Genomic DNA, 14,981 nt, shown 5'->3' with positions numbered 1-14,981 from the left:
CCGAGTTCTGGGCTGTTTTTCCCCCTTCACGAGGCCGCGGCCATCTTTGTGTGTGTGTGTGTGTGTCATGTGGAGAATTGTCCATGCGGCTTTCTCGGGCCGGTATTTGATCCTGCTGCCTTCTGGGAGGGGAAGGCAGCTCCCTTTCTGGGTCTGCAGCATCAGCTAAGCCCCAGGGGGGGCTCAAAAATGATTGGCTCCACGGGACCCTCGGGCTGACCCGTTTCCCCTCAGTGCAGGGATGGCAGCCATCTTAAATACATTTGCTGCAGCTCAGGCAAGGGGGATGGGGAGCTTCCCCCTGCGCTGTCACTGGTTCCTGCCAGTCCTGATAATCCTTTTGATCAGGAGGACCCTCATGTCCCGGGGGGGGGGGTGGGGGGGGATGATGATGATTCTGATTCCTTTTCTTTAGATTTTGGCCTCCTTATGCATAAAGCCTTTCTGGCTTCCAGGTCTCCGCAAGGTGGTGCTTTGCCGGTGAGACTGCGCAGGGACCGGCCCCCAAGGTAGCTAAGCGCACGGATGCGCCTGCGTTGCTACAGGTCACGAAGCTAAAAGGCTCCTTGGCTTCAGGAGGAGCAGCCGCTCCGGTGGTTCTGGGCAGTGTGGCTACAGCTGCTGTGAACTGTCCTTTCTCCCCGGCTGGGGCAGGGTTGGACGATGAGCAGGGGAAGCAGAGCCCCCTGGATGGTGATGATCCTAAAGTGGCTCGTCTGTTCCAGAGGGAGGAATTACAACCTCTCATTGCTGCAGTTCTTTCTGAGCTCGGGGTGGAGCTCCCTCCCCATGCTCCGCCGCAGGACTTGGTGGACCCAGTCCTGGCGGGATTGAGAACGCTGACCCGAGCTTTTCTTTTCCATCCCATGCTTCAGCAGCTTATGACCAGGGAGTGGGACGCTTCGGATGCTGGTCTGAGGGTCGGTCGGGCCATGGATAAGCTGTATCTGTTGCTGGATGAATCTCTGGAGCTCCTGCGGTCCCCCAAAGTGGACGCTTCAGTTTCGGCTGTGGTTAAAGCGAACCACCATTCCAGTTGCAGATTTGGGCGCTATCAAAGACCTTCAGGATTGCAAGCTGGAAATACTACTTAAGCGCATTTTTGAGGTGTCAGCCGGGCGGTGGTGTGTAGCAGTTAAATGCTGCATGCGAGCCTGCGCTGGGTCCAGCAATTGCTGACGTCTAGAGATCTTCCTCCGGGAGAATCAGAGCAGGCAGAACATTTGGAAGCTGCGGTGGCATATGGAGCGGACGCAATGTATGACCTGCTCTGCACAATGTCGTTGGCAGTGTCAGCAAGGCGGCTTTTGTGGCTCTGAAACTGGTCCGTGGATGTTTCCTCCAAGGCTCAGCTTGGGGATATTCCATTTAAAGGTGGTTTTTTAATCGGTGAGGATTTGGAGCAGTTGATAAGTCCCTGGGAGAGAACAAAGTTCACAAGTTGCCATAGGACAGACCGAAGCCCTCCAGAGGATTTCCATCATCCCGCTCTCATTTTCGAGGGCAACGTAGGTTTTGGCAGAGCAGGCCGCAAGTGCTCGACAGAGACAACCAGTGGCCAGAAACCAAGCCTGGTCCTCATCCTTTTGAGGCTACAGAACCTCCCGAGAAGGTGGTTCTTCCTCATCTCTCGCCTCCAAGACTACACAATGAGATGGAGCCGGCCCATCCCTTGGTTCCTCAGGTTGGGGGTTGCCTATCCCGGTTTTACGAGGCGTGGGCCAGGATTACTTCAGATCAGGGGTGCTAAGCATAATAGAATGAGGCTACACTTTGGAATTGGAATTTGCTCGCCCTCTCTGAGATTTCTACTTAATATCTCCATGCGGTCCCCAGGTAAAACGGCAGATTGTACGTCAGATTCTTGAACATCTCCTAGCTCTCGGGGCTGTGAAACTGGTTCCTCCAGAACACTGGAGGACAGGGAGGTACTCAATTTACTTTGTAGTTCCAAAGGAGGAGGGATCCTTCCGACCAATTTTGGATCTGAAGAAGGTAAACAAGGCTCTCAAGGTGCCGCACTTTCGAATGGAAACACTGCATTCCGTAATTGCAGTGTTGCATCCGTTGGTCGCAGATGGCTGCAACCGCTCTGCCTCACCTCTTTTTTTTGCCCTTCTCCTCCTCGATGGGTAAGATGGCTGCCTCCAGGGCCGAGTGCCGAAACCCTCGGCGTCTTCAACTCAGCATGGGCATCCCCGTCCGCCATGCTCCTTCCTGCGGTCTCCTAGGGTGTGCACGCTCACGCTGCCTACGCTTATCTACACGTCATGGTGGGAACCTCGCGGGCGTCCCCACCGCATGACGTTAATACCTCCGGGTATTTAAGCCTCCGCTCTGCTCCTAACGAACGAGTTAGCAAGGACTTTGGTTTAGCTACTCTGACCGCTTCTAAGTTGCACGCTAAGATTCCTCGCTACCCTCCGGGGTATCTCGCTCCTGAAGAAGCTCTGGGCACCTGCTCCTCGGGGGGGCCTCTCGTTTCCAACTACCCTTTGGGATTTCTACTACTAACTCAGACAACTGCTCCTCGGGGGTCTCTCTTCTCATTTCAGGATTATCTGTGCTCCCAGATACTCGCTTCTTGAGGGCCTACCCAGCTCAGAGTATCTTGCACCACGGACCTCTGGTCCCACCTTCATCATCTACCAGGAGGATTCCTGCACTACTCTTCAGTGAGTACCTCTATGTTCCAGCTCTCCATTTCTACCCACCAGCTTCGGCATATCCCGCTCTGCGGAACACTACCAACTTTGTACATCTACCATCTTTGTACACCTGGGTGAGACTTCTACATCTGAGACTATCCTAGCGTATTGGCATCTTGCTGGACTTCAGTGCCATTCCTTCCTGCACAATTACCATCTATCTACAGCAGTACAATAAAGCTTTCCATCTCCAGTGTCTGCTCTCTGGTCTAGCCTATCGCTGTGGTTCCCCACAGGGCCCCTCCCCACTGCGATTAAGAGTCCTCACTATGCCACAAACCCAATACGTGACAGTTCGCAAGGGAGAATTTCTGGCTCTCTGGATCTGATGAAGGGCATATTTACACATTCCCATTCGCGAGGATCAGCAGAAGTTCCTTCATTTTATGGTCCTGGGCATGCATTATCAATTTTGCGCTCTGCCGTTTCGACGTTCACCAAGGTCATGGTGGTTGTGGCGGCGTCTCTCCAGGGACAAGGCCTTCTCATTCATCCCTACCTGGACGATTGGCTCATCAGGGCAAAGTTGAGAGAATGTTGTCTGGAAGCGATCCACAAGGCTACTGCTCTCTTGGAATCCCTCGAATGGGTAATCAATCAGGCCAAGAGCAACTTGATTCCTTCTCAAACATTGGAGTTTCTGGGGGCTCGGTTTGACACTACGGTCAGGAATGTTTTTCTCCTGACGGACTGAACGCACAAGCTGATGGGGCAAGTTCGTCGCTTTTTGGCTCTTTTACTACCCAAGGCCTGGGACTACCTTCAAGTTCTCGGCTCAATGGCATCTACTCTGGAGGTGGTTCCCTGGGATTTTGCTCATATGAGACCTTTGCAGTGAGCGTTACTTTCCCGATGGGATCCCAAGTCAGAGAATTTTCAATTCCCGCTGCCGCTCACTGATCACACCAGGTCCAGTCTTGGGTGTGACGGCTTTGCCCTCACAACCTGTCTCGAGGGGTGGATTTGGAAATCCCGAACTTGATAGTGGTGACCACAGAAGCCAGTCTCAGGCTGGGGATCTCTTTGCCGGTATCTTTCAGTGCAGGGCAGCTGGTCCCCGGAGGAGTCCGGATGGTCGATCAAGCGCCTGGTTCGCTTGGCCCTGCAACACTTTCTTCCCCAGTTATCCACCAGACAGTTCGCATCTTATCTGACAATACAACGACGGTGGCCTATATCAACTGTCAAGGAGGCACCAGAAGTCAAGCCATAGCTGACGAGGTGGAGCTGCTCATGGCTTGGGCGGAGCAAAATCTGGCAATGATTGCGGCATCTCACATTGCAGGGAAGGACAACATACAAGCGGACTTTCTAAGTCACAGGCGCATAGATCCCGGAGAATGGGAGCTCTCAGACTGAGCAATGGATCTCATTTCTCGCAGGTGGGGGACCCCCCCCATATGGACTTGATGGCAACGCGAGACAATACCAAGGCTCCTCGCTTCTTCAGTCACAGAAGAGATCACTGCGCAGAGTGGGGTCGATGCGCTAGTATTATCCTGGCCAACGTCTTCTCCTTTACGTGTTTCCTCCTTGGCTTCTGGTGGGCAAGGTGCTTCGCAGGATAGAAGTCCACCCAGGGTGGCTCCCAAATGACCCCGATGCCCGTGGTTTGCGGACTTGTTCAATCTGGCTGTGGACGGGCCTCTACTACTCGGCCATCTGCCACATCTTCTTCATCAAGGGCCTATATATTTCGACTAGGCAGATTGCTTTTGTCTAGTGGCCTGGCTTTCGAAAGGAGGAGATTAAGGAAGAAAGGATAATCTGAGGAGGTTATCACTACACTGCTTCAAGCCAGAAAGACATCTAGCTCTCTCTCATATATTAGGGTGAGGAGAGTTTTTGAGATGTGGTGTCGTGAGCGAGATATTCTTCCCCCACATGCTATGATTGCTCAGATCGTAGCCTTTTTGAAAAAATGGTTTAGCCAAGGGCTTGTCATTTAACTCCCTCTGGGTACAGGTGGCGGTCCTAGGCACTTTGGTTGGTAGCTCTGTGGCATCTCATCCCGATGTGGTGCGTTTCCTCAGAGGAGTAAGGCATTTGAAGCCCCCTCTACATCTGGTTTGCCTGTCGTGGAGTCTTAATTTGGTTCTTCGCATATTGTGTGATCTGCCGTTTGAACCCCTTAAAATGGTGGTAACGTTGAAGGATCTTACCTTGAAGACTGTTTTTGATGGCTATATACTCAGCTCGCAGAATTTCTGAGTTACAGGCTCTCTCTTGTAGGGAATCTTTTTTGAGGATCTCTGATTCGGGGGTGTCTCTTTGAACTGTCCCATCTTTTCTGCCTAAAGTGGTATCTTCTTTTCATTTAAATCAATCAGTTGAGCTTCTGGCTTTTCCTAATTTATTGAACGATGTACAACACGCACGAGAGCTTCGTCAGTTAGATGTTCGGCGATCCTTGTTATGTTATTTGGAAGTCACAAACTCTTTCAGATTCTCAGATCATTTGTCCTATGGAGTGGTCCCAGGAAGGGCCATAAGGCATCTAAAATGACAATTGCAAGATGGTTGGGAGAGAAGTCATTTCCTCTGCATGCATTTGCAAAGAGAGACCTGTTCCTGAGGGCCTGAAGGCCCATTCTAGTCCCTCTCAGGCAACTTCGTGGGCTGAATGCCAGTTGGTATCGCCTCAGGAGATTTGCAGAGTGGCTACTTGGAAGACGCTCCATACATTTGCTCGCCACTACCGGTTGGACATTCAGGCTCCCGGGGATTTTGGCGGTGGCGTACTGCATGCGGGACTCGCATGGTCCCACCCAATTTAGGGAAACCTTGGTACATCCCATGGTCTGGACTGATCCGTGTACGTACAGGGAAAAGAAAATTGGTTCTTACCTGATAATTTTTGTTCCTGTAGTACTACGGATCAGTCCAGACACCTGTCCAAGGATTAGGAGTGGGTAACATGGAGATCTGTATTTCAAAAGTCTGCATGCGCATATTCAGGTTATGTTATTGCAGCATAGTAAGAAAGAAAGTTACATGTTTGTTCGTTCTTGCAGTTCTGTTCTTGCTTGATTCATTGCTAGTATTATTCTGCTTTGATACTTTGTATACTGAAGGGATGCAGGAGGCACACCAGATTAAGTGAGGGTGCCTTTCAAGTTTTTCTCTGTCTTCACCTGCTGGAAGGGAGGCATAACCCATGGTCTGGACTAATCCGTGGTACTACAGGAACGAAAATTATCAGGTAAGAACCAATTTTCTTATATCTGGTGGTCCAGTTCACTCTCACCCGCCGTCCCTTGTGGCCTCTGCCTTTCTTAAATAACAAACAAACAAAAAACCCCCAGAGAGCGCTGTCTCTTTAATTGTTCTGCCTGAACTTGTTAAAAAAAAAAGGCGCACAGTGCAGCAGTCGGAGCGGGTGGAAGTGTTTGCTCGCAGGAGGTCGGCTGTGAGTCTCCAGTCAGCAGTGAGTGTTGCCGGGCGCCTTCCCCATTCTCCCGCATTTGCACACGAGGCTCCTCCGGCAACATGCCCCACTCGAGCTGTTGCTCACGCTGCTGGGTGCGATTTTCAGGCTGAGAGTCTGACTGCTGCACTCGTTGCCTCCCTGGTGGGGAGCCTTTCTCGGGCAGGTCTGCGCTGCCTTCCTCAGGCTCTGGCACAGCTGTAACAGCCGAGGAGTTGCAGGCCGATCCGTTCCCTCTCAGTGTGGGAACGGTGGCCATTTTGGATACCTTTCGCATGGCAGAGGCTGGTGCATTAGAGGGAGGGGATTTTCCTACGGCACTTTCTCCTGCCGATGTTAGCCCCGATGAGGCCCAGGGGGGGGCGTTCTGAGGGGGCCCCAGTACCAAGGGAGGGGCCTCTAGGGAGCCAATCCTTTTTTTTTCCCCCAGAATTTATTCTTTTAATGCACCAGGCTTTTTTGGCCAATGGTGCCCAGAAGAGAGGATTTTGCAGGGATCATTTTCCTGAGGGCCCACCTGGGAAGATGGCTAGGAAGGAGGATCTGCCGGTGGCGACGCAAATCCGGATGGTTTATACTCCCGCGGGCCGTGGAACTTCCCAGGAGGCTGAGACGAATGAGTCCAATCAGGAACAGAGTCAGAAGGATCCTCCTCCGCCTTCCAACAGCCCAGACCCCAGATGTGAGGCTTGCATTCTCCCCTCAGTTGAGGGTGACGACCTGAAGGTGGTCAGCCTATTCCGTCGGGAGGAGTTGGCTCCCCTTATCCCACACATTCTGCAAGAATTGGGGATTATGACAGCTTCTGTGGACCCAGCCCCGGACAAAGTGGATCCCGTCTAAGCGGGACTGCGGGGCCCCATGCAAACTTTTCTTCTCCACTCCATGTTGCAGCAAATGATGGCACGGGAGTGGGACACGCTGGAGACTGGGCTTAAGGTTGGCAGAGCAATGGATAAACTCTACCCTCTTCCGGAAGACATTTTGGATCTCTTATGGGTTCCAAAAGTGGATGCATCCATTTCGGCAGTCACGAAGTGGACTACGATCCCGGTGGGCTGGAGTGGCAGTGAAAGATCTCCAGGATTGTAAGCTGGAAGGTCACCTCAAGAGGATTTCCGAAGTTTCTGCCCTGGGTATTCGGTCTGCAGTAGCAGGATTCCGCTGTGTGAAGCAATTGCTCAGCGCCAAGGATTTGGAGCCCCCAGAGGCTAAGCAGGTGGAACGTCTCGAAACTGCTGTCACTTATGGTGCGGACGCCTTGTATGACCTGCTTCACACCTCGTTGCGTGCAATGATGTCAGCAGTCTCTGCCAGGAGGCTCCGTAACTGAGCTGCGGATGTATCTTCAAAGACTCAGTTCGGTGCTCTTCCTTTCAAAGGCAGGCTGCTCTTCGGAGATGACGTGGAGCAGTTAATAAAGCAGCTGGGTGATAAGATGTATAAGCTCCCAGAGGATAGGCCAAAGGGGCAGAAGATTTTGTCCCTCTGATCGCCCTCATTTTCGTGGCCAAAGGCATTTCCGGCAGAGCGGAGTGCAGGGCGCAGGACAAAGCCAGACCTCTGCGAGGTTCCGGTCTTGGTCGCAGGCCTACCGTGGGCGTAGATCACTTCGTGAGGTTTCCGGGCAGGGACCCAGCGGGAATAAAGGTGCCCAATGAGTTCTGGCCGGCCCACTCCTCGGAGCTGGTCCTAGGGGGGTCGGCTGACTTTTTTTTTTTTTTTTTTTTTTTTTTTACGAGGAGTGGGCCACAATCACTTCGGACCAGTGGGTTCTCAGTGTGAAAAGACACGGCTACACATTAGAGTTTGCTTGGCCACTATGCAACCTATTTCTAGTGTCCCCTTGTGGGTCCCCAGAAAAAGTGGTTATCGTTCGTCAGACCTTGGAGCGCCTCCAAAGTCTGGGGGCCATTGTGCTGGTTCTCCATTTACTTCGTGGTCCCCAAGAAGGAAGGGACTTTTCACCCCATCCTGGACTTGAAGAAGGTGGATCTCAAAGTACCGTGTTTCTGGATGGAGATGCTCCGCTCGGTCATCGCGGCTGTACGAAAGGGCGAATTTCTGGCGGCATTGGATTTGACGGAAGCCTATCTCTACATCAGGATTCGCCAGGACCATCAGAGGTACCTCAGGTTTATGGTTCTCTGTCAACATTTTCAATTTTGTGCTCTACCGTTTGGCCTCGCCAAGGCTCCATGAACCTTCACCAAAGCCATGGTGGTAGCGGCAGCCCTGAGGAAGGAAGGAGTTCTGGTGCATCCCTATCTGGATGACTGGCTCATCGGCAAAGTCGGCAGACCAATGCTCAATGGCGGTAGATGTCGTTCTCCACCACCTGAGGTCTATAGGCTGGGTGGTCAACCTCACCAAGAACCATCTAACCCCATCCCAGGTCCTGAATTTTTTGGGAGCATGCTTTGATACCCGAGTGGGCAAGGTGTTCCTCTCAGAGGACAGAATACTCAAATTGCGCAGCCAGGTCCAACCTCTTTTGCAAGCCTTGGTGCCCAGGGTCTGGGATTACCTGCAGGTTCTTGGTTCCATGGCTTCAACCTTGGAACTGGTCCCGTGGGCTTTTGTGTATGAGACCGCTTCAAGCTGCATTGCTGTCACGCTGGAAACCGTTGTCGGAACAATTCCACCTCCCGCTTCCACTTGCAGGCGTTGCCAGATCCAGTCTTTTGTGGTGGCTTGCCCAGGAAAATTTGGAGCACGGGATGAATCTGGAGATACCCCCAGTGGATGGTGGTAACAACATATGCCAGTCTCTCTGGCTGGGGAGCAGTATGCCAAACTCGATTGGTTCAGGGTTGGTGGCCTCCGGTGGAAGTATCCTGGTCGATTAATCGTCTCGAGACGAGAGCCGTCCGGCTGGCTCTGCAGAGCTTCCTACCCCTCCTGCGCAATCGCGCACTCAGAATCGTGTCTGACAATGCGATGACCGTAGCCTCTATCAACTGAGTCAAATGAAACCCCAAATCTACTTTTGGCAAAAATAGAGGGCACAGTCCAAATATGAACGGCTCTCGGAGTCATACGCAGAAAAAGCTCCTGGCAAGAAAGAGCGTGCAGTTCTAGGATCTGACGTGCCGAACAAATTTCTACCAGAAGAATTATCTTCAAGGTAAGCAGATGCAAGGAAAGAGCATGCAGCAGCCAAAAGGTTGGTCTTACGAAGAACTCCAGAATCAAATCAAGGTCCCAAGGAAACCGTAAAGGGGGGCGAAGATGCTTAACTCCCTTCAAGAAATGGGACATGTTGGGATGGGAAGACAAAGGCCCTCCATTGACTCTCCCCCTATAGCAAGCAAGAGCTGCAACTTGAACTCTCAAGGTGTTAAGGGCCAAGCCCGTATGCAAGCCATCCTGTAAGAATTCCAAAATCAAAGGAATATCCATCTTGAGAGGTCAGGAACCTTGCTCAGAACACTAGGCTCTAACTCTCTAAACTCTAATATAGGCTAAAGTAGAAAAAAATGTCCTGGCCGCAGTAAGGTGGAAATCACAGCAGGCGACAACCCTGCTTCAGCAACAGAGCCCTTTCAATGGCTAAATAGTAAGATAAAATCAACACGTATCCTTGTGAAGAATGGGCCCCAACACCAAAAGATCTTTCTGAGACGGAAGCCTGAAGGGACTGCCTAACAGCGGTTGCTGGAGATTGGCATAGTACAGCCTCTGAGCCCAGGCCAGAGCCACTAAAATGATGGCTTCACTTGCAATCTTAGACAATCCTGCCTATCAGAGGCCAGGGCAGAGGGGCATACAACAGGGTGCTGCAAGACCACTCCTGAACGAGAGCGTAGATGACCAATGCTTTTGTGTCATGTCTGTGACAAAGTGCAGAACCTTCGTGTTGTTGAAGATCGTCAACTAGTCTAGGTCTGGTAGGCCCCAGCGGTTCACAAGGAACTGGAAGTCTTTGTCCTTCAGCTCCCACTCTCCTGGTTCCAAGATTCTCCTGCTGAGGAAGTCTGTTCTGATATTGACCTTTCTGGCAACATGAGAGTAGGATTTCTAGAGGTGATGGCTACACTGAATGACGGTATACAAAAACCGACAAATAAAATGATGTTGCTCCGCCCACACAATGAGCGCATCTATCTTCTTTGACACCTGTTAACTCTTGGTTCCACCCTGATGCTTGATGTAAGCCACTGTTGTTGCACTGTCAGACATTACCTGGACCTCCCGAGCCTCTAGGTACTCGGTGAACCTCAAGCACACTAACCGAACTGCTGGTGCTTCCATGGTTGTAAGGCACGCAGACAGGTATAGGCACGCGCCCAGCTGGACGCACAAAAAAATACAGTCAGGCACCCACACCTAAAAGGGATGCACGTATAGTACGTTAGCCCAAAATAGATGCCCAAACTGGCATTTGGGTATACACATGTCTAAGGAACACCCAAGATAGTCGCCCAAGTTGTGCATCCAAAAGGCTTGGATGCTTAAATTTTTGGACGCACAGTTGGCAATGAACGTACAATAGGAACATGCAGGCATGCGCCGACGGAGCATAGAGAAAAGCATGCAAAATCAAACTCATGGTCTACCTTGCACCAAAACAGGGAGAAAGCGGGGACTAACCAAAAGCTGCTCAACCTGCCATGCCTGAACTACCTCCACACTTCACAGCACTCCCCAGAGACGTGAGCCGGAAGGCTGAACACCGAAGAAACAGACCCAGAAGGAAAACTCCTCTCTTCCTTCTCCTGTTTTGTTTTTTTTTTTAAGTAAAAACATTTACCTGAGCTTAGCCCTCCCTGGCTGAGAGCAGGAATGGTTCACCGCCGAGTTTCTCTCAGCGGTGAATTTTAAGTACACGGCACCCAAGGCTACTGGACTAAAGGCATTCTACTGAGGGGAAAGTCCGAACTGTATCACCTCAGGAGGCAAGCAGTGCTATATAGATATCTTTTCTTCCTTTCTGTCTTTACTTTCTTGCTCACAGGCAATTCCCCGCATGTCCATTTGCTGGATACTGAGAATACTGGCGGGCTGTCAGGGCAGGACTATAGAGCCATGACGTCAGCTTTTGCTCAGTCTCAGTCTGCTGGTAGAGGTGCATAATCCACTGGTGGGGATTAACCTGCCAGAATGAAGTGGAATGCAATATTGGGAATTGGGCAATATTCCGTTCAGAAAATCGTTTTGGCAAAAAGCAATGAATTCATGCAGTGAACACTTGAGGTGCCAAACTAGGGTACAATCTGAGAACTGCTACTCGCTCCATTGCTGTGACTTACACTTGAAGCCAGAAATATTCAATTTTGCCTAAAGACATGGGAGTTCGTGGGGAGGAGTTGAGTAAGATGGGAGAGAGACTGGACCCAGTGCATACCGCAGCATATTTCTGATGCCCGTAGCATTTGGAAGGGGGCGGTGCAATCTGGCATTGAAGGTGATGGGCTCTTCCTCCTTTAACCATTCTAAGCCATGGAACCCTGTTCTACAAAGCCTGCAAATACTGTGTTGTAAAACTGCCTTAGAAACAGCAAGTGCTGGCATCAATCACATCTGGGGGAAGCTCTCAGGAGTACTTATACTAACGTATCATGGATAAGGATAGTTTGTAGAAATAGTGCCTTGTGTTAGGACGTTGCCTTCTGTCACTCTACGTAAATATTCATTGTACATTGCACATGGTCTGATCCACTCATTTAACCCGTAGGTACAAGCCGGGGGGGGGGCAGGCGGAGCCTTTTTTTTCTAAACTTTAAAGTTTAAAAAAGGGTTCATTGTAAAGCTGTTATGCTCCTACTAGAGCAGATAGTTACAGCTCATGAGTAGAGTGTAACAGAAGAGATGAGGGGGGAAACACCCCAATGTCTCACATTTCAGCTGGTGGGTATTTGCCACCAAAAGTGGGATGGGTATACAAAACATTTCTCTATTAGGTGCAAAACACGCTGCTGGGAACTCCCGTTTTCCATTTTTCTGGAGAAGGAGGGAACCCTACTGCAAATCTTCCTATTTGGTAACAGCTCAGGCTATAAAAACAGCACTGGGCTACCTCATGAATCTATCCCAGCTTTGTTTTTCACATTGTGCTCACTCCATAGACATGCCACATTGATTTCTGCCAGTTTCTGAACCTGCAGACCCAGCTTTGAGCACAGCTGGGTTTCCTTCAGTGTTCTCCTTTGCATCCTCACAAGCCCCAGCTGTTCACTTTCAGCAGTGAAATAATAGATTGGCTCTTCGGGTAGCTCAAGCCTACAAAAAACACAAATTGCACCATATCCGGATGAAAAATGAATGAACCTCAACGCAGGAACCACAAAGAAAATATTTCTGTAGAATCTTGGTCTAATTTTATTGTACAACATCTATTGATCATTGGATGATTATAAAACATTTTAGTTTGCAAGCCTTAACAATAGGGATGCCACCTCAGTCAGAGATCTGAGCGTGGCCCGTTGAGAACTGTCACCAATAAATTTTCAATGTATAATTTTTTGAAAAGTTTTACAGATTTCTGTATAGCTAACATGTACCTCAGTTTTCTCCTTTCTAGCTTTATATTCTTCTACAAAATAAAAAGGAGAAATTACTACTTACTTGATAATTTCCTTTCCTCTAGTGAAGAAATATTAATCCATGACCAGTGGGTTATGCACATCTACCAGTAGCTGAAGACGGAGCAAAGCTGACGTCATGGTATATATACCTCTGCACTGACATCAGCCGGCCAGTATTCTCTGCAAAAGACAAGTGGTGTGTGGACAAACACACACCACTTGATTTTAACTTAACAGACAATTACTCGAGTACTCAGTCAACGGGAAACACTGAACTCAGACAAAGAGGGTAACATCACTAATCTAGGGACTAAAACTGACACCAGTTATCCCCAGACACACAGCCACTCAGGAGGACCACAGAACCACAAATCGGCAGCCAAGGCCAGCAAGGTGGATTAACCTGTCTTCACTAGAGAAAAGGAAGTTATCAGGTGAGTAGTAATTTCTGATTTCTCAACATTCAGACAGATTAATCCACGACCAATGGGAACCATTCTTGTGAACCAGCATGATGGGACCACAGTCTTGAATGTTGGTATATAAAAAAGTTAAATAAAAAAAATTACCAAAGCTACTCTGAACAGGGAGGGAGGCTGCCCACAGTCCAACCAACACCACATGCACAGAGGCTGCATCTTCCTGGGCCTGCACATCCAGGCGGTAATACCTGGAAAATGTGTTTAAGGAAGAGCACCTCACAGCTCAGCTAATCTCGATGGGAAACAATCTAAAGTCTGCCCATGGCACTGCCTGAACTCTAGTGGCATGAGCCCTAACCTGTTTAGGCAACAGCTGCTCAGCATCCACATATATGGCTGTGATAACCTCCTTAATCCAACGTGCTAATGTAGCCAGCTATGCTGATTCACCGTGTTATCTCCACTATGGAGAACAAACAGGCGGTCAGTCTTCCTAAGAGGTTTTAATAACCTCCAATACCACATCCTGACTTCCAAGCTCCGCCACAGAAGATATTCATCCACATCTCTCTCCCTATCCAGCACAGGTAGGAAATTGGTTCGAATGAAAATCCGAGGCCATGTTTGGCAAAAAAAAAAAAAGACGGAACAGTCAGTAGCTTCACCGCCCTAAGAATCACCTGCAGGAATGGTTCCTGGCAAGAAAAAGTCTGCAGCTTGGACCCAACACATAGAACAATTCACCACGAGAAACAGTCTTCAAGAATTTAACCTCAAGGAGAGGCTACTGAGTGGCCAAAAAGTGGAAATTTTCCTAAATTAAGGCTTCACGAGGGCACTGGCAACTGCAATGAGGATGATAAAGCCTCATCCTCTACAAATCTGGGCCACATACTGATGGGCCAACAAGGGTCCACCATTCACCTGACCCTTGAAAACAGGCAAGAGCTATCACCTGCACCTTCAAGAATTTAAGGGCCAAGCCCTTAAGTGACCTGTCCTGTGAATTCCAAAATGAGTTGGACCTTAACTGAATGAGGAAACATGCCTCATTCCTCACACCAAGCCTCAAAAACTCCAAACCCAAATGTAATTTAAAGAAGGGGAGGACTTTTGTGCTTGAAGGAAAGTGGAAATCACAGCAGTGGAGAGTCCACGCTTCAGCAGCTGAGCCCTGTCAAGAACCACACCGAAAGACAAAATCAAGACAGACCTACATGAAGAATAAGTCCCTGTTGTAGCTAGTCCCTGTAGACCGGTATCTGGAAAGGAGAGTCTTCCAGGAGTCTCCCGAAATCTACATTCCACAGCCTCCTGGGCCAATCTGGAACCACCAGAAGCATCAGTCCCATGTGTCCTTCGATCTGCCAATCACTCTGCCCAATATGAACAGGGGAAAAAGCATGCTGAAGCTTGTCTACCGGCCACTTTTGCTTGAGAGTGTTGATGCCCAAGGACTTCAGCTATCCCCTGCAACGGAAAAAGGGAGGAACCTTTACACTGAGCGATGTTGTCAGCAAGTCTATAAATGGTAGACCCCAGCGGTCCACTATGAGCTGGAACGCTTCGTCCAACAATTCCCATTCTCCTGGATCCAGACTCTGCTGAAAAATAGCCCTTACATTGTTTTTTCCCCACAATGTGGGAGGCAGAGATTTTCTGAAGATGTACTTCCGCCCATCCAGGAGCTGGACTATTTCCAGTGATAATTGCTGGCCCTTTGTGCCTTCCTGGTGATTGATGCAAGCCACTGTTGTTGCAGTGTCTGACATTACTCAGAGTGCTTGACCCTGCCAGAAGTCAACGAACTGCAAGCATGCCAACTGTGTGGCATATGCTTCCAGATGATTGATGCTCCAGAGCGACTCCTCTGCAGTTTATGCCCCTGCACCATCAA

Source organism: Rhinatrema bivittatum, chromosome 8 (assembly GCF_901001135.1).
Source record: "Rhinatrema bivittatum chromosome 8, aRhiBiv1.1, whole genome shotgun sequence".
NCBI lineage: Eukaryota > Metazoa > Chordata > Amphibia > Gymnophiona > Rhinatrematidae > Rhinatrema > Rhinatrema bivittatum.
Note: the sequence above shows the minus strand (reverse complement) of the source record.